Raw genomic sequence first — 26,531 nt, forward strand, 5'->3', positions numbered from 1 at the left:
CCTCGCTGCCACCGGGAGGATTGGGCCGGGCCCTCCTGGCATCGAGGTCTGTGGTGGGCCTCATCCGGACCCATCTTCAGGCCACCCTCGCTATGGATCACAACGTCGAGGGCCTGGTAAAATCCAGCCCAAGCAGTCTGACAAAAAGGGATAAATACATAATCACAAGTAAGATTCATAGGTGGCTCTGCATAAGGATACACGAAGAAAGAACTTTGGCTGTACAATGAAATCTGGGCCCAGAACTCAAAAGCTGAACTTTTCATTGAATTACTAATATGGTCATCGGTCTGTGAAATTTCAGATAAAAATTATTGGAAGTGGAACATTATTCTCAAAACACCAATTAAAAACCCTAGAAAGGCCCCAAAATTCGGCAGGAGCTGGGGAATGGAGATTGGGAGCAGCTGTTTGAAGATAAATCCACATTTGATATGTGGGAGGCTTTTAAAGAGAGGTTGATTAGCATGCAGGAGAGACATGTTCCTGTGAAAATGAGGGATAGAAATGGCAAGATTAGGGAACCATGGATGACAGGTGAAATTGTGAGACTAGCTAAGAGGAAAAAGGAAGCATACATAAGGTCTAGGCGGCTGAAGAAAGACGAAGCTTTGGAAGAATATCTGGAATGTAGGACCAATCTGCAACGAGGAATTAAGAGGGCTAAAAGGGGTCATGAAATATCTTTAGCAAACAGGTTTAAGGAAAATCCCAAAGCCTTTTATTCATATATAAGGAGCAAGAGGGTAACTCGAGAAAGGATTGGCCCACTCAAGGACAAAGGAGGAACATTATGCGTGGAGTCAGAGAAAATGGGTGAGATTCTAAACGAGTACTTTGCATCGGTATTCACCGAGGAGAGGGACATGACGGATGTTGAGGTTAGGGTTAGATGTTTGATTACTCTAGGTCAAGTCGGCATAAGGAGGGAGGAAGTGTTGGGTATTCTAAAAGGCATTAAGGTGGACAAGTCCCCAGGTCCGGATGGGATCTATCCCAGGTTACTGAGGGAAGCGAGAGAGGAAATAGCTGGGGCCTTAACAGATATCTTTGCAGCATCCTTAAACACGGGTGAGGTCCCGGAGGACTGGAGAATTGCTAATATTGTCCCCTTGTTTAAGAAGGGTAGCAGGGATAATCCAGGTAATTATAGACCGGTGAGCCTGACGTCAGTGGTAGGGAAGCTGCTGGAGAAGATACTGAGGGATAGGATCTATTCCCATTTGGAAGAAAATGGGCTTATCAGTGATAGGCAACATGGTTTTGTGCAGGGAAGGTCATGTCTTACCAACTTAATAGAATCAAAGTTGATTGATGAGGGAAGGGCTGTAGATGTCATATACATGGACTTCAGTAAGACGTTTGATAAGGATCCCCATGGTAGGTTGATGGAGAAAGTGAAGTCGCATGGGGTCCAGGGTGTACTAGCTAGATGGATAAAGAACTGGCTGGGCAACAGGAGACAGAGAGTAGCAGTGGAAGGGAGTTTCTCAAAATGGAGACGTGTGACCAGTGGTGTTCCACAGGGATCCGTGCTAGGACCACTGTTGTTTGTGATATACATAAATGATTTGGAGGAAAGTATAGGTGGTCTGATTAGCAAGTTTGCAGACGACACTAAGATTGGTGGAGTAGCAGATAGTGAAGGGGTCTGTCAGAGAATACAGCAGAATATAGATAGATTGGAGAGTTGGGCAGAGAAATGGGAGATGGAGTTCAATCCGGGCAAATGCGAGGTGATGCATTTTGGAAGATCCAATTCAAGAGTGAACTATACAATAAATGGAAAAGTCCTGGGGAAAATTGATGTACAGAGAGATTTGGGTGTTCAGGTCCATTGTTCCCTGATGGTGGCAACGCAGGTCAATAGAGTGGTCAAGAAGGCATACGGCATGCTTTCCTTCATCGGACGGGGTATTGAGTACAAGAGTTGGCAGTTCATGTTACAGTTGTATAAGACTTTGGTTCGGCCACATTTGGAATACTGCGTGCAGTTCTGGTCGCCACATTACCAAAAGGATGTAGATGCTTTGGAGAGGGTGCAGAGGAGGTTCACCATGATGTTGCCTGGTATGGAGGGTGCTAGCTATGAAGAGAGGTTGAGTAGATTAGGATTATTTTCATTAAAAAGACGGAGGTTGAGTGGGGACCTGATTGAGGTGTACAAAATCATGAGAGGTATAGACAGGGTGGATAGCAAGAAGCTTTTTCCCAGAGTGGGGGATTCAATTACTAGGGGTCATGAGTTCAAAGTGAGAGGGGAAAAGTTTAGGGGGGATTTGCGTGGAAAGTTCTTTACGCAGAGGGTGGTGGGTGCCTGGAACGCATTGCCAGCGGAGGTGGTAGATGCGGGCACGATAGCGTCTTTTAAGATGTATCTAGACAGATACATGAATGGGCAGGAAGCAAAGAGATACAGACCCTTAGAAAATAGGCGACAGGTTTAGATAGAGGATCTGGATCGGCGCAGGCTTGGAGGGCCGAAGGGCCTGTTCCTGTGCTGTAATTTTCTTTGTTCTTTGTTCTAATTCTAAACATCTTGAACATGAAGTACAGTCCTCAAATCATGAGGAAAAATCCTTTAATCAACTGAGTTTAAAATGGAAGTTGACCTATTAAGTCACTGTAAAGCAGTGTGCCTAATTATAAGTAGATAGAATCACAGAATGTAAATTCCAAAACATGAGTTGAAGACCCTAGAAAACAATAAAATCCCATATAGTAAAAACAGACTCTGAATTATTCCATTATTGTAAATTCAATAATTTCATGAAGAGGAATTCGCAGAGCTCATTCCTTTTCCTAAACCTCAAAGCAGTAAGTTAATTAGTGTTCTCTCAGACTTAAGAACAGAAGAAATAAGAGCAGGACGAGGCCATTTGGCCCCTCAAGCCCACTCCGCCATTCAATAAGATCATGGCTAATCTGATTGTGGCCTCAACCACATTTTCCTGGCTGATCCCCATAACCCTTGACTCCCTTTTCGATCAAAAATCTGTCTACCTCAGCCTTGAATATATTTAATGATCCAGTCTCCACTGCTTTCTGGGGTAGAAAATTCCAAAGATTAATGACCCTCTGAGAGAAGAAATTCCTCCTCATCTCCGTCTTAAAAGGGAGACCCCTTATTCTGAAACTGTTCCCCCTAGTTCGAGATCCCTCCACGAGGGAAAACATCCTCTCAGCATCTACCCTGTCAAGCCCCTCAGAATCTTATATGTTTCAATGAGGTCTCCTCTCATTTTTCTAAACTCCAGTGAGCAGCCCAACCTGCTCAACCTTTCCTCATAAGACAAACCCTTTATCTCAGGAATCAGCCTAGTGAATCTTCTCCAAACTGCCTCCAATACAAATATATCCCTCCTTAATTAAGGAGACCAAAACTGTACAGAGTACTTTAGGCGTGGTCTCACCAATGCCCTGTGCAATCATAGTAAGACTTCCCTACTTTTATACTCCATCCCCCTTGCAATGAAGGCCAACATTCCAGTTGCTTTCTTAATTACTTGCTGTACCTGCATGCTGACTTTTTGTGATCTCTCTATATCACAGCATTCTGTAGTCTCTCTTCATTTAAATAATATTTTGCTTTCCTGTTCTACCTACCTATGTGAATTGCTTGAATTCATTGGGTACCCATGATCAATCCATCCTCAATAATAGTCGCTAAGTCTGGTGTCCTGGTCAAACTGACAGTGACGCTAGTCTGGAAAAGGAAGGCGGGCTTGGATAGCATTATCCTATAGAAACCTGGAGATAGCTATAATCTTTTTTCGGACTGGACCACTTTTGATGAAGATGATGCCATCATTGTTTCCTACAGTCCAACAGTGGGTCCACTTCAAAAAATACTTCATTGGCTGTGAAGTGCTTTGGGAGGTCCTGAGGTTGTGAAAGGCACTATATGAATGCAGGTCTTTCATTTTATTATGTTGTGTCAGTGCAGACCATAGATTTTCATAGACTCTGGACCCAAGGGTCAATAAGGAGGTATGAAAAGTCATCAGATTTCTGTATTTTACAGACTTACTCCAACATTATTGCAGTATATTAATAAAAGATAACAATTTCTGCAGTCACAGTGCTATCTTCCTGTGGAAGCTCACACTGCTCAAATGTTACAGAAGGGGATCCACAGGTGTGGGCAAATATGTGCGGGGATCACTGGGAGTGTTTCAAGGCAACCCCTTATAAACATTAGCATGGCTCCCTGCAGATGATGGCACAATCCCAGATACCCCCTTCAAATATCGTCACACTGCTAGCAGCTCCCTACCATACTGCCATACATCTGGCAACTCTGTGACCGAACTTTCAAATGGCAGTGCCAACTACCCATTGGAAAATAGCGCTATCACTCAGAAAACACTTTTCAGTAGTGAATAATTTTCCAGTGAAATAGGATCCCTATGATCTCGGTACCATTGTTTGAAAAGATTTTTATTGAGGTAATTTTAGTAGATCGGAACTTGCTGACACATGGATAAGTAGAAGAGAAGGTTATGCTGATAAAGTGAGATGAATCAGGGTAGGAGAAGGCTTGTGTGGAGCATAAACACTGACATAGACCAGTTGCACCGAATGGCTTGTTTCTGCGATGTAATTTTTATATACATCTATGCATATAATTCAGCTCCATTCAGCAATGGACGGTACACATCACCCAGAATCACAGAATCACAAAATAATACAGTGCAGAAGAGGACCTTCAGCCCATCAAGTCTGCACCGATGCATTAAAACACCTGACCTGTCTACCTAATCCCATTTGCCAGCACTTGGCCCATAGACTTGAATGTTATGACGTGCCAAGTGCTCATCCAGGTACTTTTTAAAGGATGTGAGGCAACCTGCCTCTACCACCCTCCCAGGCAGGGCATTCCAGACGGTCACCACCTTCTGGGTAAAAAAGTTCTTCCTCAAAGCCCCCTTAAACCTCCCGCCCCTCACCTTAAACTTGTGACCCCTCGTAACTGACCCTTCAACTAAGGGGAACAGCTGCTCCCTCTTCACCCTGTCCATGCCCCTCATAATCTTGTATACCTCGATCAGGTCACCCCTCAGTCTTCTCTGCTCCAGCGAAAACAACCCAAGCCTATCCAACCTCTCCTCATAGCTTAAATGTTCCATCCCTCTGCACCTCCTCCAATTCAATCACATCCTTCCTATAATGTGGCGACCAGAATTGCACACAGTACTCCAGCTGTGGCCTTACCAAAGTTCTGTACAACTCCAACATGACCTCCCTGCTTTTGTAATATATGCCTTGATTGATAAAGGCAAATGTCCTATATGCCTTTTTCACCACCCTATTAACCTGCCCTTCTGCCTTCAGAGATCTATGGACAAACACACCAAGATCCCTTTGTTCCTCGGAACTTCCCAGTGTCAGGCCATTCATTGAATACTTCCGTATCACATTACTCCTTCCAAAGTGTATCACCTCACACTTTTCAGCGTTAAATTCCATCTGCCACTTTTCTGCCCATTTGACCATCCCGTCTATATCTTCTTGTAATCTAAGACACGCCACCTCACTGTTAACCACTCGGCCAATCTTTGTGTCATCCGCGAACTTACTGATCCTACCCCCCACATAGTCATCTATATCGTTTATATAAATGACAAACAATAGGGGACCCAGCACAGATCCCTGTGGTTCGCCACTGGACACTGGCTTCCAGTCACTAAAACGGCCGTCTGTCATCATTCTCTGTCTCCTACAGCTAAGCCAATTTTGAATCCACTTTATCAAGTTACCTTGTATCCCATGTGCATTTGCTTTCTTGATAAGTCTCCCATGTGGGACCTTGTCAAAGGCTTTGCTGAAATCCATGTAAACTACATCAACTGCACTCCCTCATCTACACACTTTGTCACATGCTCAAAAAATTCAATCAAATTTGTTAGGCATGACCTCCCTCTGACAAAGCCATGCTGACTATTCCTAATCAAATTTTGCCTCTCCAAGTGGTGATAGATTCTCTCCTTCAGAATTTTCTCCAATAGTTTCCCTACCACTGACGTGAGACTCACTGGTCTGTAGTTCCCTGGCTTATCTCTACAACCTTTCTTAAATAGTGGGTCTACATTAGCTGTTCTCCAGTCCTCTGGCACCTCCCCCGTGGCCAGAGAGGAATTAAAAATTAGGGTCAGAGCCCCTGCAATCTCCACCCTCACCTCCCACAGCATCCTGGGACACAAATCGTCCAGACCTGGAGATTTGTCTACTTTTAAGCCTTCCAAAACCTCCAATACCTTGTCACTCCCTATGACAATTTGCTCAAGAACCTCACAGTCTCTCTCTCTCTAAGTTCCATATCTACATCCTCTTTCTCTTGGGTGAAGACAGATGTGAAGTATTCGTTCAACACCCTACCAATGTCCTCTGGCTCCACCCACAAATTTCCCCCTTGGTCCCTAATGGGTCCTACTCTTTCCCTGGTTATCCTCTTCCCATTGATGTACTTATAGAATATCTTGGGATTTTCCCTACTTTTACCAGCCAGAGCTTTCTCATATCCCCTCTTTGCTCTCCTAATTGCTTTCTTGAGCTCCATCCTACACTTTCTGTACTCCACTAATGCTTCCATTGATTTGCTCTTCTTGTATTTGCTAAAAGCCTCTCTTTTCCTTCTCATCATACCCTGAATGTTTCTGGTCATCCATGGTTCTCTGGGCTTGTTGCTCCTACCTATTACCCTAGAGGGAACATGTTGGGCCTGTACCCTCCCCATTTCCTTTTTAAATGTCCCCCACTGCTCTTCTGTAGATTTCCTGACAAGTAAGTCTTTCCAGTCTACCTTGGCCAGATCCTGCCTTATTTTTCTAAAATTCGCTCTCCCCCAATCCAAAACTTTTTTTTATACTTGTCTATTTCTTTCTCCATAACAAGCTTAAATTGTACCATGTTGTGGTCGCTATCACCAAAATGCTCCCCCACCAACACATCAACCACCTGTCCGACTTCATTCCCCAGAATTAGGTCCAGCACTGCACCCTCCCTTGTTGGATCCTCTAGATATTGAGCTAAGAGGTTCTCCTGTATACATTTTAAGAACTCCAATCCATCTAAGCCCTTAACACGATGACTATCCCAATTAATGTTGGGAAAGTTGAAATCACCTAATATAATTACCCTATTATTTTTACACACCTCTGCAAATTGTGCACATATTTGCTCCTCAATTTCCCGCTGACTATCTGGGGGTCTATAATAAACACCTAGCAATGTGGCTGTCCCTTTTTTATTCCTAAACTCTACCCATAAAACTTCATTTGATGCCCCCTCCAAGAAATCATCTCTCCTTACTGCAGTAACTGACTCCTTAACAAATATTGCAATGCCCCCTCCTCTTTTACCCCCTCCTCTGTCTCGCCTGAAGATTCTATATCCCGGGATATTGAGCTGCCAATCCTGCCCCTCCCTCAACCATGTCTCCGTGATGGCTGCTCTATCACAATTCCACGTGTCAATCATTGCCCTTAACTCATCCATTTTACCTGCAATACTCCTGGCATACCTGCAATACCCACGTGTCAATCATTGCCCTTAACTCATCTGTTTTACCTGCAATACTCCTGGCATACCTGCAATACCTAGCCCATCAGTGTTTATTCTCTTGCGGTCCCTAAATAATTTCTTCTGGAATAATCCAAAATATAAGCAAAATAAATATTTGTCCACATATATGATGATCAGACCTGTCTCCCCCAATTCGGAACACAGCTGTGAAACCATGTGCAGGACTTTGCATGTAGTGGATGCTGTTAGCCTGAGAGATTGCATTGCCCCATTAACTCTAGCGCGCCAAAAAAATTAAACAAAAATCATCTGGGTTTGTGTACCAAGTATTTGGAGTAGGGGGTCATTTGTTTGCTTGAATATTGTATATTAATTGTGTCAGCTGTAACTCAGTTAGTAGCACTCTCCCCTCTGAGACAGAAGGTTGTAGGTTCAAGTCCCATTCCAGCACATAATCCAGGTTGACACTCCAATGGAGGTGTTGGAGGTGTTGTCTTTCAGATGAGATATTCAACTGAAGCCCTGTCAGCACTCAGGTGAATGTAAAAGATGCCATGGCACTATTTTGAAGATGAGTAGGGTAGTTCTCCCCAGTGTCCTGGCCAAGATTCATCCCTCAACCAATATCACCAAAAAAAAAGATCTGGTCATTGTCACATTGGCAATATGGGCTGCCAGATTTCCTACATTACAACAAGTCACTGCAGTTCAAAAAAGTACTTAATTAGCTATAAATGGCTTTGAAACTGCTGAGGTTGTGAAAGGCGCTACATAAATGAAATTTCTTTATTTCTTTAATAATATCACAGCAGAGGGAAAGTGGCACCAACCACTGTCAGAAAATCAGATCCCCATTCAGCTTTACCTCCTAGTTAAGCGTGTCTGAAGTTCACAGGTGCACGAACCCGTGAATAACAGCATGTCCAAGCCAGACAAAAAGAGTGAACGCTTGTGGTCACTTTGCCCTGGATATTTTTACATTTAGTCCAAGAAGAATAAAGTTGCTGAAGCATTAAACAGGTTTACATTGTAATTCATTACATATTACACCTCGCTGCAGAAGGTTATGCAAAGACTAAAATTCCCACATATTTCAGGAACTGCCAAGATTAGATGTAATCTTTTATTTCTTGCCAGCTCAGTAAAGATGTAGGAGGAAAGTAAAATGAATCTAGTACACAGATAGTTAAATATGATAAATTGTACTGTATAATGACTTAATAAAAGGCATTTTAAATTTAAATTGTATGAACCTTTGACATTGAAGAGACTGCACTTAAGATATTTTAAAAATTGTCACAGCTCCAGTGACCCGGGTTCGATTCTGGGTACTGCCTGTGTGGAGTTTGCAAGTTCTCCCTGTGTTTGCGTGGGTTTCCTCCGGGTGCTCCGGTTTCCTCCCACATGCCAAAGACTTGCAGGTTGATAGGTTAATTGGCCATTATAAATTGCCCCTAGTATAGGTAGGTGGTAGGGAAATATATGGGGACAGGTGGGGATGTGGTAGGAATATGGGATTAGTGTAGGATTAGTATGAATGGGTAGTTGATGGTCGGCACAGACTCGGTGGGCCGAAGGGCCTGTTTCAGTGCTGTATCTCTAAACTAAACTAAACTAAACTTCTTTGAGTCCAAGTTGACAGATGGTAGGAACTTTAGAGCAGTTGATCCCTATCATCAACTAACTTGTCCACTATTTTACAGGAAAATAATGTCTGTGTTGGACATGGGAATGAAAATGGGAAAATAATGTGCCTTCTCCCATTGTTCGCTGCTTGTATTCAAAATGGCTGCCAGATGGCCTAAAATGTCACTACCAATTGCATGGTGCACTCAGGTGATGCAATTGAATACCTTGTAGGTCTTTTTTTTGAGGAAAATATTGTTGATTCTCCTGATGACTCCATGGGTAAAGTCAGTGCCTGATGCAGTCATCCCCAGACTAGGAAGCCCTCAGGTTCAATCAGCTGCCTGTAGTGAGTCAGCTGATCTCAGTCTGGGAAGCAGTTGAAATACTTCAGCTAGCCTCAGTGCCCTTCACAAGAGGGGAGAAAAGAGATCAGTCAGGATTCAAGTTCCTGATCACTACCGAACACCTTCTATTGAAAAATGCATACAGCTGTGATCACTATCATCAAATACCCTGTTGACTAAGTTTCCACATGAAGACAGATCACTTGGGCAAGATGCAAGATGGCTAGTGGAGTTCTTGGAACCACATACTAGCACGAGACAGAGGCTTCAGGAAAAGAGGGGAGAAAATTGGAAAGAATTACGCTATTAAAAAATATAACACTGTTGGGTGATACTTTAACAAGCGCACTTCCTTTCAATTTACAGTAGTAAAATACCATGACTTCAATTTTGTTGCTCATACAATTGTTGGCCTGTATGTAGAAAATATACAGGAACTTGTCAAAAATGCACAGGAATGATTTGAGAGTCCATAGGAGAAATATGAGGTGGGCCTGGGAACATTATCAAACAAAGCACGCAGTTACAGTATATCTCTGGTTTAATTCTCAAACATTTCTTAGTAATGGAATCTACAAAGTGTTCATTTCCTGCTATCAGTTTGCAACATCTTTGCGCTATATAGTTTGTGGGCTATTTTCTACTGCTCTAGGGCATTGGTCTCTTGACAACTAGACTTGATAGACCTGAGTCTGAATAGGCCTGTTTTACAACATAACTTCCATCCTTGCAGTGTGGTTTCTGGTTTGTATCAACACAAAATGTCTTGTGCAGTCTGGGTGCGGAGTCACATGGAACACAGGCAAGAGATGTGACAGCCGTCTCTCAGAGATACCGTGGTAAGCACACAGTGCAAAGTCAAAATCAAAGTGTTCAGACAACTAGAGACTTTGTTTAATCTTTCAAATGTTAGCAAAGAATCAACTGTCCCATTGGTTGTCTGCTGCTAATGAAATTTCACTTGCATTTAGCTGTTTAAACGATGCCCTTAGTCTTGCCTGATGGAATATTTGAATATGTTGGAATATTGGATTTGTTTTTCTAGTAACAAGCCAAACCATTCATGAAAGACACCATGGGCCTCTTTGGCTCACCAGATAGCAATTTTCTATTAGCACTTGAAACTTAATTATGTGAGAATAAATTTATGGCCCGAAAGATTGTGGTTAATGACAGTGAGAGTCAGTCATGACCTACACAGCATTCTGGATGCATAGCTGAATCTAGCTCCTGATACAGCAGAATTACCTAATTTTTCGGGCTAGAAAGTAAGTGCATTCTGAGCCTTTGGCATTTCTAGGTGCCTGCCAAGAATAACGTTACTAAGAAAAAGCATTCCGACTGGTTTGACAGACTTCAGTTTTGATGAAAACATGAAACGAGTTCACTGGTCTGTGAGGAGCTGGCTTCAAAGCAGCTTGAGACTATTGCAGAGCTCGTTGGATCATAACTACAATGCAAAAGACAATTGAATGAGTCTATGATAAAATCTGTTGGTGCCACAGCATAACAAAGCTTTAAAATGCATGTGCAATTCAAAGAATATTTAATACCTATCAAAGATGAATATATAATTGCATTACTTCACTCAACAATATGTCTACTCTTTATACGGAAAATACTGAATGAGAAGCATGTCAAATATTTTAAAACCATGCTGGTAAGATGTGAAGCCAGCTACTAAATGGATATTGGTGTAAATTGATTAATTTATGTTTTTGTAAACTGGTGGTAATTGAATCTGTTTATTTCACCAAGTTAACACGTCCACTAATATATTGAGTAGGGTAATGTCATCGGAAGGCACAAAGTGCTTTGTCTGCCAACATCGCCATCAGTAAGTTTTACATTTCAACATTAAATATTCCTCGCTAAGGTTTCAGGGATGGGTGAGAGAATCTTCTGAAATTCTTGTAGTTCACATTACAACTGCAGCCTAAATAGAAAGAAGATTTCCTCTGTGCGTCCTGGACATCAGAAACTTAAAGCAGTTCCTTACACGTGGGTTTAGAGTTTTGTTGCACAGCACGCAGAGGGACCTGGCCACCGACCCTCCATTTGAAAAGTGGGAAGAAAGGACCACTGTACGCAGTGCAACAACAACTTGTATTTTATATAGCGCCTTTAATGTTATAAAATGATCCAAGGTGCTTCACAGGAGCATTATCAAACAAAGTTTGAACACCAAGCCACATAAGGAGATATTAGGACAGGTGCCCAAAAACTTAGCCAAAGAGGTAGGTTTTAAGGAGCATCTTAATAAAGGAGGGAACTAGAAGCAGAGAGGTTTAGGGAGGGAATGCCAGAGCTTAGGCCCTAGGCAGGTGAAGGCACGGCCAGCAATGGTGGAGTGATTAAAATTGGGGATGTGTATGAAACCAGAATTGGAGGAGCACAGAGATCTTGGAGGGTTAGAGGGCTGGGAGAGGTCACAGAGATAGGGAGGGGTGAGGCTATGGAGGGATTTGAAAACAAGAATGAGAAGTTTAAAATCGAGGAATTGTTTAACTGGAAGCTTATGAAGGTCAGCGAGCACAGGGGTGATCGGTGAATGGGACTTAGTGTAAATTAGGATATAGGCAGCAGAATTTTGGATGAGCTTAAGATTATGGATGCTGAAAAATGGAAAGCAGGCTAGGAGACCAAGAACTCAGACAGACACCAAGTTGAACATATCAAACCCATCATTTCAGAATTGAGATTTTAAGCCCGTGGTTTTTGTCGCTTTCTTCTCAAGCTCTAGTTCAATGAAAATAAGATACTTAAACCCCTTTTTTCTCATCTGCTTTTAATGGATTATTTTGGATTGAAGCTGTTTAAAGCTGGGCCAGTAGCACTCAGATTCAAATGGATGTAATTCCACCTAAGAAACTGACTCTTTATCAAATAAAAATTAGCCAATACAATAGAAAAACTCCAAAAATGGCTGGTGGGGGAAAGTAGATAATCGGGGCAGTCAAGAAGGGCCTCTGAACTTCGTTGAACCTAAGATGCTCCTGAGAGGGATGAAGTCAGGCATACACCTGTAACACAAATTTGCATTTCTGTAATTCAGTACAAGTCCAGACAATTCAGCTGTATCCGTTTCATTAAGAAAATGCACATGTGGACAATCTCTCAACCTTTGGGCTTTCTTTGTATTTAAAATGTCAAAATATTGCCAAATAAAGCAATCCAGCCATTAAAACATTTATATTGAAACTGAACTGGACCAACCATATAAATACCATGGCTACAAGAGTAGGTTAGAGGCGAGGAATCTTGTGGTGAGTAATGGGCCTCCTGATTCCCCAAAGCCTGCCCAATATCTACAAGGCACAAGCCAGGAGTTTGATGGAATACTCTCCACTTGCCTGGATCGGTGCAGCTCCAACAACACACAAGAAGCTCAACACCATCCAGGACAAAGCAGCCCACTTGATTGGCACCCCATCCACAAACATTCACTCCTTCCACCACCGACGCACAGTGGCAGCAGTGTGTACCATCTACAAGATGCAGTGCAACAATGCACCAAGGCTCCTTAGACAGCACCTTCCAAACCCGCGACCTCTACCATCTAGAAGGACAAGGGCAGCAGATGTATGGGAACACTACCACTGACAAGTTCCCCTTCAAGACACACACCATCCTGACTTGGAACTATATTGATGTTCCTTCACTGTCGCTGGGTCAAAATCCTGGAACTCCCTTCCTAACAGCACTGTGGGTATACCTACCCCACATGGACTGCAGTGGTTCAAGAGGTGGCTCACCACCATCGTCTCAAGGGCAATTAGGGATGGGCAATAAATGCTGGCCTAGCCAGCGACGCCCACATCCCATGAATAAATTTTTTGAAAGAGCTTGAAGGATTTGAAAACCATGAAGAGAATTTTAAATTTGAGCAATTGCTGTATCAGGACCCAGTGTAGGTCAGCGAACATGGGGATGATGGATGTCTGGGACGTGAGTTAGGATATGGGCAGCATATCCCATGAATGAAGAAAAAAAAATTTATTTTCAGCAACGTACTGTAATTTGCTTTGAAGCTTTGTTATACTGGAGCATCAACGCATGTTACACCAAGTCATTTAATTCATGTTTTTTATTTCAATTACAGCTTGCTGATTATTGGAGAGTGAGGTGGAGGAGGAGAGCGTGTCAGGCAAGGGGACAAGTTATCAGAGCTTCTGGGGAAAGATCGAGTGAATCAAATCCTGGGACACAGATAGAGACATAATAAAGCAGTAAGTATATCAGTCCATGTTGATAGGACGCAACAGTTTTCATCTGCTTCACTCTCTCATCCGACTCATTTATTGGTGACATATATCCAAAAGGTTGTTCCCAGCCTCAAAGAATTGGAGGATTCCAGCTACCATTAGTGTTTATCATTTAAAATTGAGTCCACTGGTGGACTATGCTACTCACAATCCCCCACATACCAAAAACCACGAGAGTCAGCAACGGCCAGAGAAACGATTTTAGTAGGTGCAATGCAAGTGGTATGAATGAGAAAGTTGGCATAAAATGCCAGGCGTTTGCTCAAAGATGCTTTACAATTATGGACCTTTGCATACTTTACATTTTTCTCACAATACAACTGATGGAACATCGGAAAGGAAAATGTTGGAACATCGTGTTTGCAGTTTAAGCTAGGACAAGTTCTTTCATATATCATAGGTGAGGCCATCGGGTTTCACAGGGAAGTAAACTGCAACAGGATCCCAAAACCTGACTCAAAGTCCTGAACTCCGATGTAATAAAAACAAATTTGATGTGTTTAGTTGTCATAAGGCAATGGTCATGATCATAAACTTGTGATCAGCTCTATTTTTTCAGTTGTATTGTACATTGTTTTCTGAGTTGTTAGTTTTTTAAAGCATTATCACAGCTTTTTTCAAGCTGCTTGTCAGCTCTTTTGAATTTTGTAGGTTGACATATATGTGGGATAGATTAGAGGGAGCTTTACACTTCATCTGATCTTAATGTTATATTTGATCTGGGAGTGCAAGTTGCAGTTACAAGGCCCCTGAATTGGAAAGTGTCACAAACAGCTGTGCTGATATCCCGTTACTTAGATGAGCACAACAAAGACCAAGCAGTGGAGGGTTGGATCTACAGCCTGTCAGACCGTGTGAATGAAATTGCAGACAGGAAACAGTGTTGGAGGCCAACGTTAACCATTCAAATCAAAGCACAGACAAGCTGTACTATTCATTAAAATGGAACTGGAAAGTGACACTTTTACAGAGAATAAAGTTGCAGGAACTTCAGCCTCCTGTCACTCAGCCAGAAGAAGAGTACCATAATGTTATCGCTATAGGAAGAGCATGTTCTGTCCCAGAGTAATGTTCCAGGACCAGACAGGCGCCTGTTCATTAAAGAAAGATAGACTTGCATTTATGCAATGTCTTTCATGACCTCAAGACATCCCAAAACATTTTATAGCCAATAAAGTACTTCTGAAGTGCATTCACTGTTGTATTGCAGGAAATGTGGCAGCCTATTTGTGCACAGCAAGCTCCCCCAACCAGCAATGTGATAATAAGCAGATCATCTGTTTAAGTGATGTTGATTCAGGGATAAATATTGGCCAGGTCAACAGAGATAACTCCCATGCTTTTCTTCGAAATAGTGACATGGGATCTTTAACATCTACATTTGAGACAGACGGTCCTCGGTTTAATGTCTCACCCAAAAGACAGCACCTCCAACAGTGTAGCACTGTTTCAGTACTGCATTGGAGTAAAAGTCTAGATTTTGCACTCAAGTCACTGGAGCGAGTCTTGAATCTACAGCCTTCTGACTCAAAGAGTGCTATTACTAAACCAAAACACTTGACTTGCTGCGGTGTCACTGCTACTAATGCTATCTGATCACTAAGCACTAGTGCAAAAAGCACCAATGGGGGGATACACTTGGATGGACCAGTTCCATTCTAAGGGGAGATGGAAGCAGTGCCAGTTAAGTGATTGAGCAAGAAGTTGGCAGATGGAGTATAATGTGGGGAGACATGAAATTATCCACTTTGGTAGGAACAATGGAAAAGCATAATATTTTTCTAAAGGTGAGAGACTCGTAAATGTTGGGATTCAGAGGGATTCTGAGTGTCCTTGCATACGAATCACAGAAAGCTAACATGCAGGAAGAAAAGCAGTTAGAAAGGCAAATGATATGTTAGCCTTAATTGCAAGGATGTTGCTGTTTAACAGTTAGGAAATGTTGCTGAAATTATAAAGGGCGTTGGTGAGACCGCATCTGGAGTACTGTGTACAGTTTTGGTCTCTTTATCTAAGGAAGGATATACTTACCTTGTAGGGCGTGCAACGAAGGTTCACTAGATTGATTTCCCGGGATAAGAGTATTGTCCTATGAGGAGAGATTGAGTGGAATGGGCCTTTTTCTCTGGAGTTTAAAAGAATGAAAAGTGATCGTATTGAAATGTATAAAATTCTTATAGAGCTTGACAGGCTAAATGAGGCTGTTGCGCCTGCCTGGTGGGTCTAGAACTAAGGGTTGCAGTCTCAGGATATGGGATTGGTCATTTAGGATTGAGATGAGGAGAAATTTCTTCAGTGAGAGGTTTGTGAATCTTTGAAATTCTCTACCCCAGAGGGTTGTGGAAGCTCCGTCATGAGTATGTCAAGACTGAGATCAATAGATTTTTGGATACTAAGGGAATCAAGGGAATTGGGGATATGGTGAATAAGTGGAGTTGAAGTAGAAGTTCAGCCATGATCTTATTGAATGGTGGAAACAGACTCGATGATCCTTATGACCTATTCCTTCTCCTATCTCTTATGCTTTGTGCACCAGACCAACTCCTGTCCTGGTCCCTGTTGGAGAGAAAAGCTTCTCCCTACGAGGTAAAGGTCATTCCTGGGTACCAAGCACTGATAGACTGACAGGAAGAGGTAAGGAGGTTTCCTATCCTTAATGCTTCATCCAGCCACTCTTTTGGTAGAATGCACACAACATATAATATTTTTTGATACTTTGTCCCTAATATTTATTTAGACTGGTTGCTATTTGAAAGTGTGTAATAGATCAGATATTAGTTTTAAAAAATTGGTTATACTTCAGATGAAAGACACTATTAGGTTTCTTTATTTTAGATAACAGCAAGATCAAATGTTATTGTTACTTTTAATACTTTAAATGCTGATTTTTAAAAGAAATTAATGACTATTTATTCATAGGAACATACCTACCCAGGAGGATTGCGGAGGGGAAACATGAATCATCTGATCCATTGTAGACTTCAAAGTTCTGGAAAGTGCATCAAATAAAATGTCACAGATCAAATTCGTCTGGGGTAGCATGCCCCAGATCTCCCGAGAAAGTAAATCTTGTGCCTTCAATAACAACATTTATATAGCACCTTTAAAGTAGTAAAACATCCCAAGGTGCTTCATTGAAGAGTTATCAAACAAAATTTGACATCAAGCCACATGAGGAGATATTAGAACAACTTGGTCAAAGAGCTGGGTTTTAAGGAATGTTCTAAAAGAGGAAAGAGTGCTAGAGAGGTGGAGAAGTTTAGGGAGGAATCCAGAGCTTAGGGCCTAAGCAGCTGAAGGCATGCTACCAGTGGTAGAGCGATTAAAATTGGAAATGAGCAAGAGACTAAAATTTGGAGGAGTGTAGGGATCTCAGAGGGTTGGGGAGCTGGAGGAGATTACAAAGACAGGGAGTGGCAAGGCCATGGAGAGATTTGAAAACAAGGCTGAGCATTGTGTCTTGCATCACTACTTGTATCCCCTCAGGCTTTTGTGTTTTTATGAAAAGGGTGATGACATGATAAGGAACCCCAAAGGGAGCTGATCTTGGGAAGTTATGGGAACATAGCTTGTGACTTATCATCCATTCATTTTGAAATGAATGGCCAGCAAATCAGATATCAGGTGCAGTGATTTCCTGTGATGCACTTTGTGTGAACAATAGATCACAGAGTATCCGCTATAGTTTATTTCCTCCAATTTAAGTGATGGAATGTTCGGGATAAATTCACAATCCCACATTACTAGCAGGGAACTGTGCTTGCAGGGGGAAATGGGCAAAGGAAAGACTATAATACTGTATGTCCACTGGAGCATAGGGTTGGGGAATTACCAGTGTTGTCTCCCCAGAGTTTAATTTACAAACTCATGTCCCACAGTATTTTTACTGTAATTACTTGTGTAGTAAGGAGGAAAGGATTTCAATAGTGCCTTTCATGACCCTAGGACATCCCAAAGAGCTTTACAGCCATTGAATTACTTTGAAAGTGTAACCACTGTTGCAATGTAGGAAATGTGGCAGCCAATTTGTGGACAGAAAACTGCCACAAACAGTAATAAGATAATGAGCAGATAATCTATTCTAGTGATATTGGTTAAGGGATAAACGTTGCCAGGGAACTCCCCTGCTTTTCTTTAAATAGTGCCATGGGATCTTTTATATCCACCTAAGAGGGCAGGTAGTGGCCTCAGTTTAGACAGCACCTCTGATAGCACAGCACTTCTTCAGTACTGCACTGGAGTGTCAGCCTGAAATTTGTCCTTCAGCTTGTGAGAGCTTCAAAAACCAGCAGAGAGAAATAATGGCTGAAATCTATGGGCTCCCCGAGAGGGGTTCAGAGGCAGGGGAGTCCCAAAGAATTGCGATGGGAGATGAGGGGTGGAGGGCCCGTCCCCTCCCCATTGCAACACAATTTTGTTGGGGGAGGGATGGGCCAACAACAGCCTTCTTACCTAGAGGCCACTAAATCTCCCCTGAGATTTAACCAGCAGTGGTGGGTGCCTCCGCCATGTGGAAAGGTCACTTTGTAAAATGAGGCAACCTCCCTGTGGGCTTGCTGGTGTGGGGGGTGGGGGGTGGAGGTCCTCCTCTGTGGGCATTCTGTGTCCCACGGAGGGCCCCCACTGGGGAAACCTGCAACTCCTTGAACTCTCCTCTCCCTGCATTTAACGCCCACCCTCACTGGGGCCTTCTGGACTGGCTCCGGTGACCCTGCCTCACTTACCTTGGATCCAGGCTCCAGCGCTAGGCCTGGGTCCAAGGCTACTGCAGTACCGGCTGTAGCCACTGCTCCTGGTGGCACTGCCAGTACTGCTGAGCTGCCAGTCCTCTAACTGGCCGGCAGCTCTTGGAAGTGGGATCCCTGTCTTTAAAAGGACGTGGATCCCAATGCTGGGCTGTTGATTGGCCTGACACCTTAGAACTGCTCTAGGTGGGTGGGGTGTGGGGGGGTGGGGGTGCTCCAGCTAGCTGAGGTGGGATTCCCCCACCATTTTGTTTCAGTGCCGGGAGACCCACCGTAGGCACAAAATTCAGCCCAATGTCTTGTGAAGAATTCAGTAGGTAAAATAGTCACCATCCGTACATTAGTTATATACATACAATACACACAAGAGGAGTGATAACTATTGTATATAACCGTTCCCTATTACACAACAGTTTAACATGTCAAAGTACACAGCTTTCTGCTCAGCAAGGACTATGGTCTTTTTATATTGTAATAAAATAATCTGAATACAATTGTAATTGTCTGTTTAAAATTTATACTGGATTTTCTGTGGGAGAAATACTTTGCGGGCAATCAGCCGTAGCAGGTGAAGCTGCTTTGCTTTACATAGGAGGTGGTTTCATGTTTGCTCATTATTTTCTACTTGGTCTGGCACACAACCAAGAACACGTTATGAATAGGTGTGTGATGTTTGCTCATGTAATTCCGCCCTACAGGAAAATACCAGCAGATGGGTGGAATTAACTGTGAAGTACTCTCTTCTTTCTTTATCTCCTGTTGCCCTAAATTCCCTTTATTGTTTAAATATCACTTTCTCCAGGCTGCTTGAATACTTTTTTGCATTAAGTAAAGCATTCAACGAATTTTAACAAACTGCATCCACAATATGGAAGCTACCTGTCAGAGTGTGCAGTGGAAGGTCCCTGACCAAAGACATTACTCAGGACTCCAATGTGGATATTGAGTCTCGATTTTCCAATCAGTGTTATTTTACTACTGGTATTAAAATAATGCCATACGGTAAATCCATCCATTGGTAAGGACAAGATATGAGTTGCCTTTTTTTCTGCCCCCATGGTCAAACAGCTTGCTGACTCTCTCTATCGAGAATGACCATTTAGGTAATGTGATAGAGACCAGCTGCGAGCCATTGGACCTTATAATAGAGTCCTGCACCCAGAACTAATTTATCAGACATGTTGGTACAATCGGTAAAAAGAAACTTGAAAGAAATAAAGTCCATCAGTAGTTGGTAAATATGACAGGACATGGTGGTTTAGGGAGAAGGTCAATCAGTAGTGAGTAATGCCTGTGTGATTTATATATCCGTTCAAGATTGGGAATTGTATATTTGCCATTGCTAGGTTGCTTCAATAGTCAGGTGCAATTTTGTGCCCTCATATCCCAGCTGCACCATATGGGGTCTGTGCTAAGGGGAGGAGGAGGAAGCAATAAATGATGGATTGCCATTATACTGCACCATTACCAATGTACATCTCATCAACTAATCATGGATTTGTAATGATTAATATGGTGATATAGCAACCCCACTGGCTAAAGCAAACTGCAAAGGCCAGAGGTCACTGCAAACATGGAGACAAAGAAGTTAGAAATGAAAGTAAAAGAAAAACAAATGGAGAGACAGAATAAAAGCAAAATACTGCGGATGCTGGAAATCTGAAATAAAAACAAGAAATGCTGGAAATTCTCAGCAGGTCTGGCAGCATCTGTGGAGAGAGAAGCAGAGTTAACGTTTCAGGTCAGTGACCCTTCTTCAGAACTAGCAAATATTAGAAATGTAAAAAGTTATAAGCAAGAAAAGTGGGGGTGGGGCAAGAGATAACAAAGGAGAAGGTATAAATTGGACAAGGTCACAGAATAGGTGACCAGAAGGTCATGGAGCAAAGGCAAACAATATGTTAATATTGTGTTGAAAGACAAAGCATTAGCACAGATAGGGTGTTAATGGACAGAAAATTGCAGCCGCAAGTACAAACATGAAAAAAAACAGTGGGTAAGCAAACTGAACAAACTAAGATGAAATAAAATAAAATAAGCACAAAAAATATATATAAAAAAAAGGAAAAAGAAAAAAATAACTAAAAATAAAAGTAAAATGTCATGCTCTGAAATTATTGAACTCAATGTTCAGTCCGGCAGGCTGTAGTGTGCCTAGTCGGTAAATGAGATACTGTTCCTCAAGCTTGCGTTGATGTTCACTGGAACATTGCAGCAATCCCAGGACAGAGATGTGAGCATGAGAGCAGGGGGGAGTGTTGAAATGACAAGCAACTGGAAGCTCGGGGTCCTGCTTGCGGACTGAGCGGAGGTGTTCCACAAAACGGTCACCCAGTCTGCGTTTGGTCTCCCCAATGTAGAGGAGAGCACATTGTGAGCAGTGAATACATTATACTACATTGAAAGAAGTACAAGTAAATCGATGTTTCACCTGAAAGGAGTGTTTGGGCCTGGGATAGTGAGGAGAGAGGAGGTAAATGGGCAGGTATTACACCTCCTATGATTGCAGGTCAAGGTGCCATGGGAAGGGGACGAGGTGGTTGGGGTAATGGAGGAGTGGACCAGGGTGTCACGGAGGGAACGATCCCTTCAGAATGCTGACAGGGGAAGGGAGGGGAAGATGCGTTTGGTAGTGGCATCACGCTGGAGGTGGTGGAAATGGCAAAGGGTGATCCTTTGGATATGGAGGCTGATGGGGTGGAAAGTGAGGACAAGGGGAATCCTGTCACGATTCTGGGAGGGAGGGGAAAGGGTGAGGATAGAGGTGTGGGAAATGGGCCGGACATCGTTGAGGGCCCTGTCAACCACAGCTGGGGAGAATCCTCAGTTGAGGAAAAAGGAAGACATATCAGAAGCGCTGTCATGGAAGGTAGCATCATCAGAACAGATGCGTCGGATACGGATGGAGAGACAGAATGCCTGTCATTGTAGTGTACAATTTCACCTTCTACTGCCTAACACTTTCCAACAAGGGTCTCCTTGGCTCCGAGTCAGCTCAGAGTGCAGAACATTCCGCAGAACATTACAAACCTGTTGACATTTGAAAATGCCTAGATTCCTGCCTCAGGAGTTTGCACTTGTAATCTGATAATGAGGGTTCTTCTTTATAATTCAAGCATCATGAAGGTGTGGTGAAATATCCTATTGATATTAGCAACAGGGAAAGCTGCAGTTAACAATGCATCAACAAGAAGTCTAAGAATTACTGACGATCCAGACAAAGCTGTGCCTTACACTAATATAAATATCTAATTGGCTATGAAAAACAATTAATTAACATTTAAGAAGTATTTAGTTGAGCACTTGAAACGCCATAGCATACAAGGCTATGGGCCAAGTGCTGGAAAATGGGATTAGAATAGATTGGTGCTTGATGGCCGGCACAGACACAATGGTCCAAAGGGCCTGTTTCTGTGCTGTATAACTCTATGACTCTAATTGGTTATTAAAGTCCCAGGTTCGATTCTCTGCCTGTGCTGTGTTAACTGATCTCAAAAATTGGGGCACGATCGCCATGGGCCTGGGCTAGTCAGGGGGCAATTAACCCAATTACTATCTAGTGACAACCCTGCTGGAAAGTATTTGTGTATGCGCATCAGGTGAGAACAGTATTGGGTTCAGCTGTTGTGTCCCCAGTTGAAAAGCCATCTGACACTTGCTATTTAGAGTTGCACCTAATAATCTGCAATTTGGTAGACATCCTTTGAATTGAATTTTGAATGTTGGAGTGAATATTGAACTGCACCCCAGTGTCAGAGAGTACGTTTAGGAGAAAAGGAGAAGAAGGGCATAGTGGAAGGAAATGAATGACATTTTGCGGTTTTAACCTGGTTTGTAAAAGGTGCACATGACTTTGTGCTGCGGTGATCTACATCTTCACTTGAAAGTAGTTCTTGTGTGCTTTCCTTCCATAAGACTATTTCCCTCCTTTCTATGCTCTGCCTCCTCCTTCAACAGAGATGATGAGGGAAGGGGGTCACCTCCACGTTTCCTGTCAATGGGCCATGGACTGGGTCGTACCTTTCGTCAAATTAGTCAGTGAAGCATATTTGGTATATGAATTGAATGTTTGATAAGACCTTTGTAAATCACAGGGTTTGGTTAGAAACCATTTCAGGTTGCTTTTAACTCACTCCTATTTAATTGTCATTCTGTATCTAATATTCTTTCTATAAAGATAACCTGGATAAATATGATCCAAACAAGTCCTAAAGATAAATCCTTCCCTCAAACCTTTCGTTCAGAGGCCCTGTGTACTGTAGCTACAGGTCTGGTCTCCCAAGCATGCTATGAATGTATATTTGGCATGCTGCAGTCTCAAGGATCAATCGGTTGTCCTCCTAAAATGGCCGACAGGCAAATGGGGTCAGCTAGTAGGTTGGGTGCGAATGCACAGCTGCAGCTTGCCATGCTGGCTGAATTCCAAGATGGCATAATGGCATGGCTTGGTGCAGTGACAAGCAGATTTGACTTTTATTTCAAAACAGTGTTGTTTGTTGCAAAGTTTGCTTGCAAAAATAGTTTGTGCTGAACTGGCTATAAAACATATTCAAATAGTAACAATTCAGTATTGGGAACACAATTCTTAAAAGCATTTGGGACAAGGCCACAACTAGAGAAACACTGTGTACCTGCTGTAGGAACACCCTAATGTAAATAGTCCTATCTCACGCCTTTAAGGCAATAGATTATTTCCCTCCAGTGAAACAAACTCTTCAGCTACACACGTCATGTAATGGAATTGGAACGCAGGCGAAATGGATACAATTCTCCACCAATTGAGAGACAACTCTGCCCATTGTTAGATATTAACAATCAATTGCTTCCCATCTTCTGTGACAGAAGGAGCTTTTCCCTGATTACCCACTGGTGACAGGATGATTAATTGGTGATGAGTGTGATTATTCTGATAAATACATCAGTAGATTAGAATAACAGCACCATAAATTTTTTTAAATTGATATTTGCATCTGCTACTAAAACAGAACGGATAATCTTAGAGTTGGTTGTATTTACATTGTTTCCAAAAGTGAAACCAGATTCCAAAGGCTGACATTAATGGTCACCTATCAATGTGAGTAAGCTGTTAATCTACATACATCCGTGGTATTTTCTTCCTTGTAGTTTTGTCTCCATCTCTCTTGGAGGGCCTTTCTCATACTGAGGTAGGGTTCAAGGGGCAGCAACAGTAGTCCTTCAGTACTTAACATAAATAGACATTCTTCATGTGTGAATCTTGATAACATTTGGCAGCAGGTAATTCAAACTCGGAGTCATTACACTTAAGTGTAATCCTGTTCTCAATTTAAATACACACACACACACTCTACCTTTTGCATGGATTTCATCTATTCCAAATGGGAATAGCTGTGTGGACACTCATGGGCTTCAAATACCAAATCAGCAGAGGCAAAATCATAGACCTCGTCCATTCACCTGGGCCCCCCGCTATCTCACATCGGTCCCATACTGTGTGCAGGCACTGACGCCATTTTCAAAGGTCTCCGAGCCCCACCATTCCATTTAAATATTTAAAGGTACATTGATGTAAAAAAAATTAAATTAATTTATCTTGACCCTCTCCTACCCCTTCCAATAACCATAGAATTAATTACTTGCCCTCTCTCCCCCCAAAACATTTAACTTGTCCAGCTGACCTTCCCCCCCCAAAATGCATAAACTTTACACTATAATCCTTCCCACCATCCCCTCCACCAATAATATGACTTTGACCCCGTTCCCATCCCCCTCCCACACTGAGAAACCTACCTGCTCCACCCTGCCGGCCACCAGCACGAAGATTGCTCCAGGACAGAGGATGGGAGTGCAACTGTAATTAAATTGTTTATTTTAATTAATTTAAATATTTAAATGGGGTTCCTGTCACCGAGCGACAGGGGGCCACCACGAGGCATCTCCGCTGCTGGCAATATCAGGCCGGGACTTCCCCGCATCAAGGTCCATGGTGGGCCTCTCCGGAGGCATTTTCTGCCCCCCCCCACCACCCACCACAACCCCTGACAGTGGGGGAGGGGGGGGGGGGTCTGTAAAGTTCAGCCCTTTGTGTGTAGAACTCGCTGATATCAATCAATAGTTTGAACCTGTGTCCCTTTGTCCTACACATGCAATTTAATTTAGAGTAATTATATGGATTTACTTTTTCAAACCACTTACTATCTTGGATATTTCTGAAAGAGCAACAAGATATTTTAGATCATCTGTGGAATCCTGGACAGAAAACCTATCCTTAGTGTATTGTACTCTAAAACACTCAAAAATTCTCTAATCTACCAATAAACAAATACACCACCTTTACCTGAAATATAAAACACTTCTATGCACCAACTGTGCTCCAAAAAGAGCTATAAGTGGAACTGCGGTGAAAGGGCAGGGTTGATCAACGATGAAAGCATTTCCCTTTAAATCTCTCTTCCATTGTCTTCACCAAGCCAGTTATTTACTATGCTGCTCCCCAATATTTTCTTCTTATCAAGGTGCTAACTCTATGGCCATCAATCAGGCTTCTGTACCCCACTGTCCATCCATCATGTGTGAGCCCCGATGGTAGGTGCCAGCAAGTTATTCCACTGTGTGATGACTCGTAACCAGCTGACTCCTGTCCTCATCTGATACACACACACATATAGAATATTTTCCAGCAGGGGTCACTGGACAGCAATCACCAGCAGCAACCTAGCTACCTAATTTCCATCCCTCCCTAAGCAGAGGGTCAGAGACCAACTTGTAGCACCCCTGCCCCTGCTCTGACTGAGATCAGCCAAACTCAGCACAGACTAGGGATTGGACCAGGGACCTTCTTGGCCTCTTATAGCATTTACCCATTGATCCATCAGAGGAGCTCGCAGTTGCACTCCTTGCAATCAGCCTGCCACCCACTACTTCCCAACAGCGCATACTTCCCTTGTTGAATGAGAGAGAGACAAGTCAAAAACTCATCTTTATCCTTAAGATAAATATCCACATTGAAGGCCTGCAAAGACCAATTTATTGTCAATAACTCAACTACTTCTGTAGGGGAGCAGCAATAGTATGTGACCCATTTCTGTGCATCTGATGCAAATATGTAAAAAAAAAACACAGGAGAAAAACAAACTTTTCGAGTTACATTTGGTTTGCAACCTCCGAAAATCTCACCATTACTTGGTTTAGACAAGTATGTGAATATATTGTGTATAAGCTCAAAAAGGTAAAAGAAATGATGGGCTATGGGGAAAAAGCAGAGGAATGGGACTAATTGGCGAGCTCTTTCAAAGAACTGGCACAGGCATGATGGGCTGAATGGCCTCCTTCAGTGCTGTGTGATTCTATAATCACATTGCCACTTAAATCTCCTTACACTGCACTGCACATTTCCTTTGATTTATGCAACATATAAATTCAGACACGTTTCAATGGACCAACTTACCCCTAAGCATTTTACTACAAAGCTAGGGTCAGCATATCTCTTATTCTAATCAACACAGGAGAGAGACCATTAAAAAACATTATAACATAGAGTCGGAAAAAATCCAACAGGTTTTGCCAGTATACGCGCTGTCTTTCCTAATCTACTGTTTTACAAATCACACCAGGTCCTTAATACATTTTACTGCTTTTCATGAATGGATGTTGATAGATAGACGTCAGACTTACCTCCACTGAGCACCTTTCTCCTTTTTAAAAAATAAAAGAATTCTTTGTATCCACTGTCTGATTGCTTGGCTGACGACTGTGTCTGGTAAAGCTCCACAATACACCTTGTACTGATGTTTCCTGTCTAGTTATAGCAGCTGAAGGCAGTGGCTGAATTTATAATCACACATTGTTTACCTGTACAAACACAATAGGCTTACATCAGTTGACTGTTTGTGTGTCCCAGCCAGTGATTAACTCTTCAATACATTTCCCAGCTAGCTCAAGGAAGCAAGATGGAGCAAACAAAATTTGCCCCCATGATGGGAGTTGGGGGGGTAGGTGGGGAAGGGAGGGGGTGTTGGTGCAATTTGGAGGACGATCTCGTGGAT

The 26,531-nt window shown here is 42.6% G+C and overlaps 1 protein-coding gene across 1 annotated transcript in view; it reads right to left on the reverse strand.

Moving 5' to 3' along the window:
- LOC137384081 (SAM pointed domain-containing Ets transcription factor) overlaps window positions 1–26,219 on the reverse strand; it is a 111,001-nt gene extending 84,782 nt beyond the window's left edge. Inside the window, exon 1 of the mRNA XM_068057660.1 lies at window positions 26,161–26,219. The gene's annotated coding sequence lies outside the window, so the exon portion shown is untranslated. The remainder of the gene's footprint in view (window positions 1–26,160) is intronic.
- Window positions 26,220–26,531: the final 312 nt, after the last annotated feature.

This window comes from Heterodontus francisci, chromosome 25, assembly GCF_036365525.1.
Source record: "Heterodontus francisci isolate sHetFra1 chromosome 25, sHetFra1.hap1, whole genome shotgun sequence".
Classification (NCBI taxonomy): Eukaryota; Metazoa; Chordata; class Chondrichthyes; order Heterodontiformes; family Heterodontidae; genus Heterodontus; species Heterodontus francisci.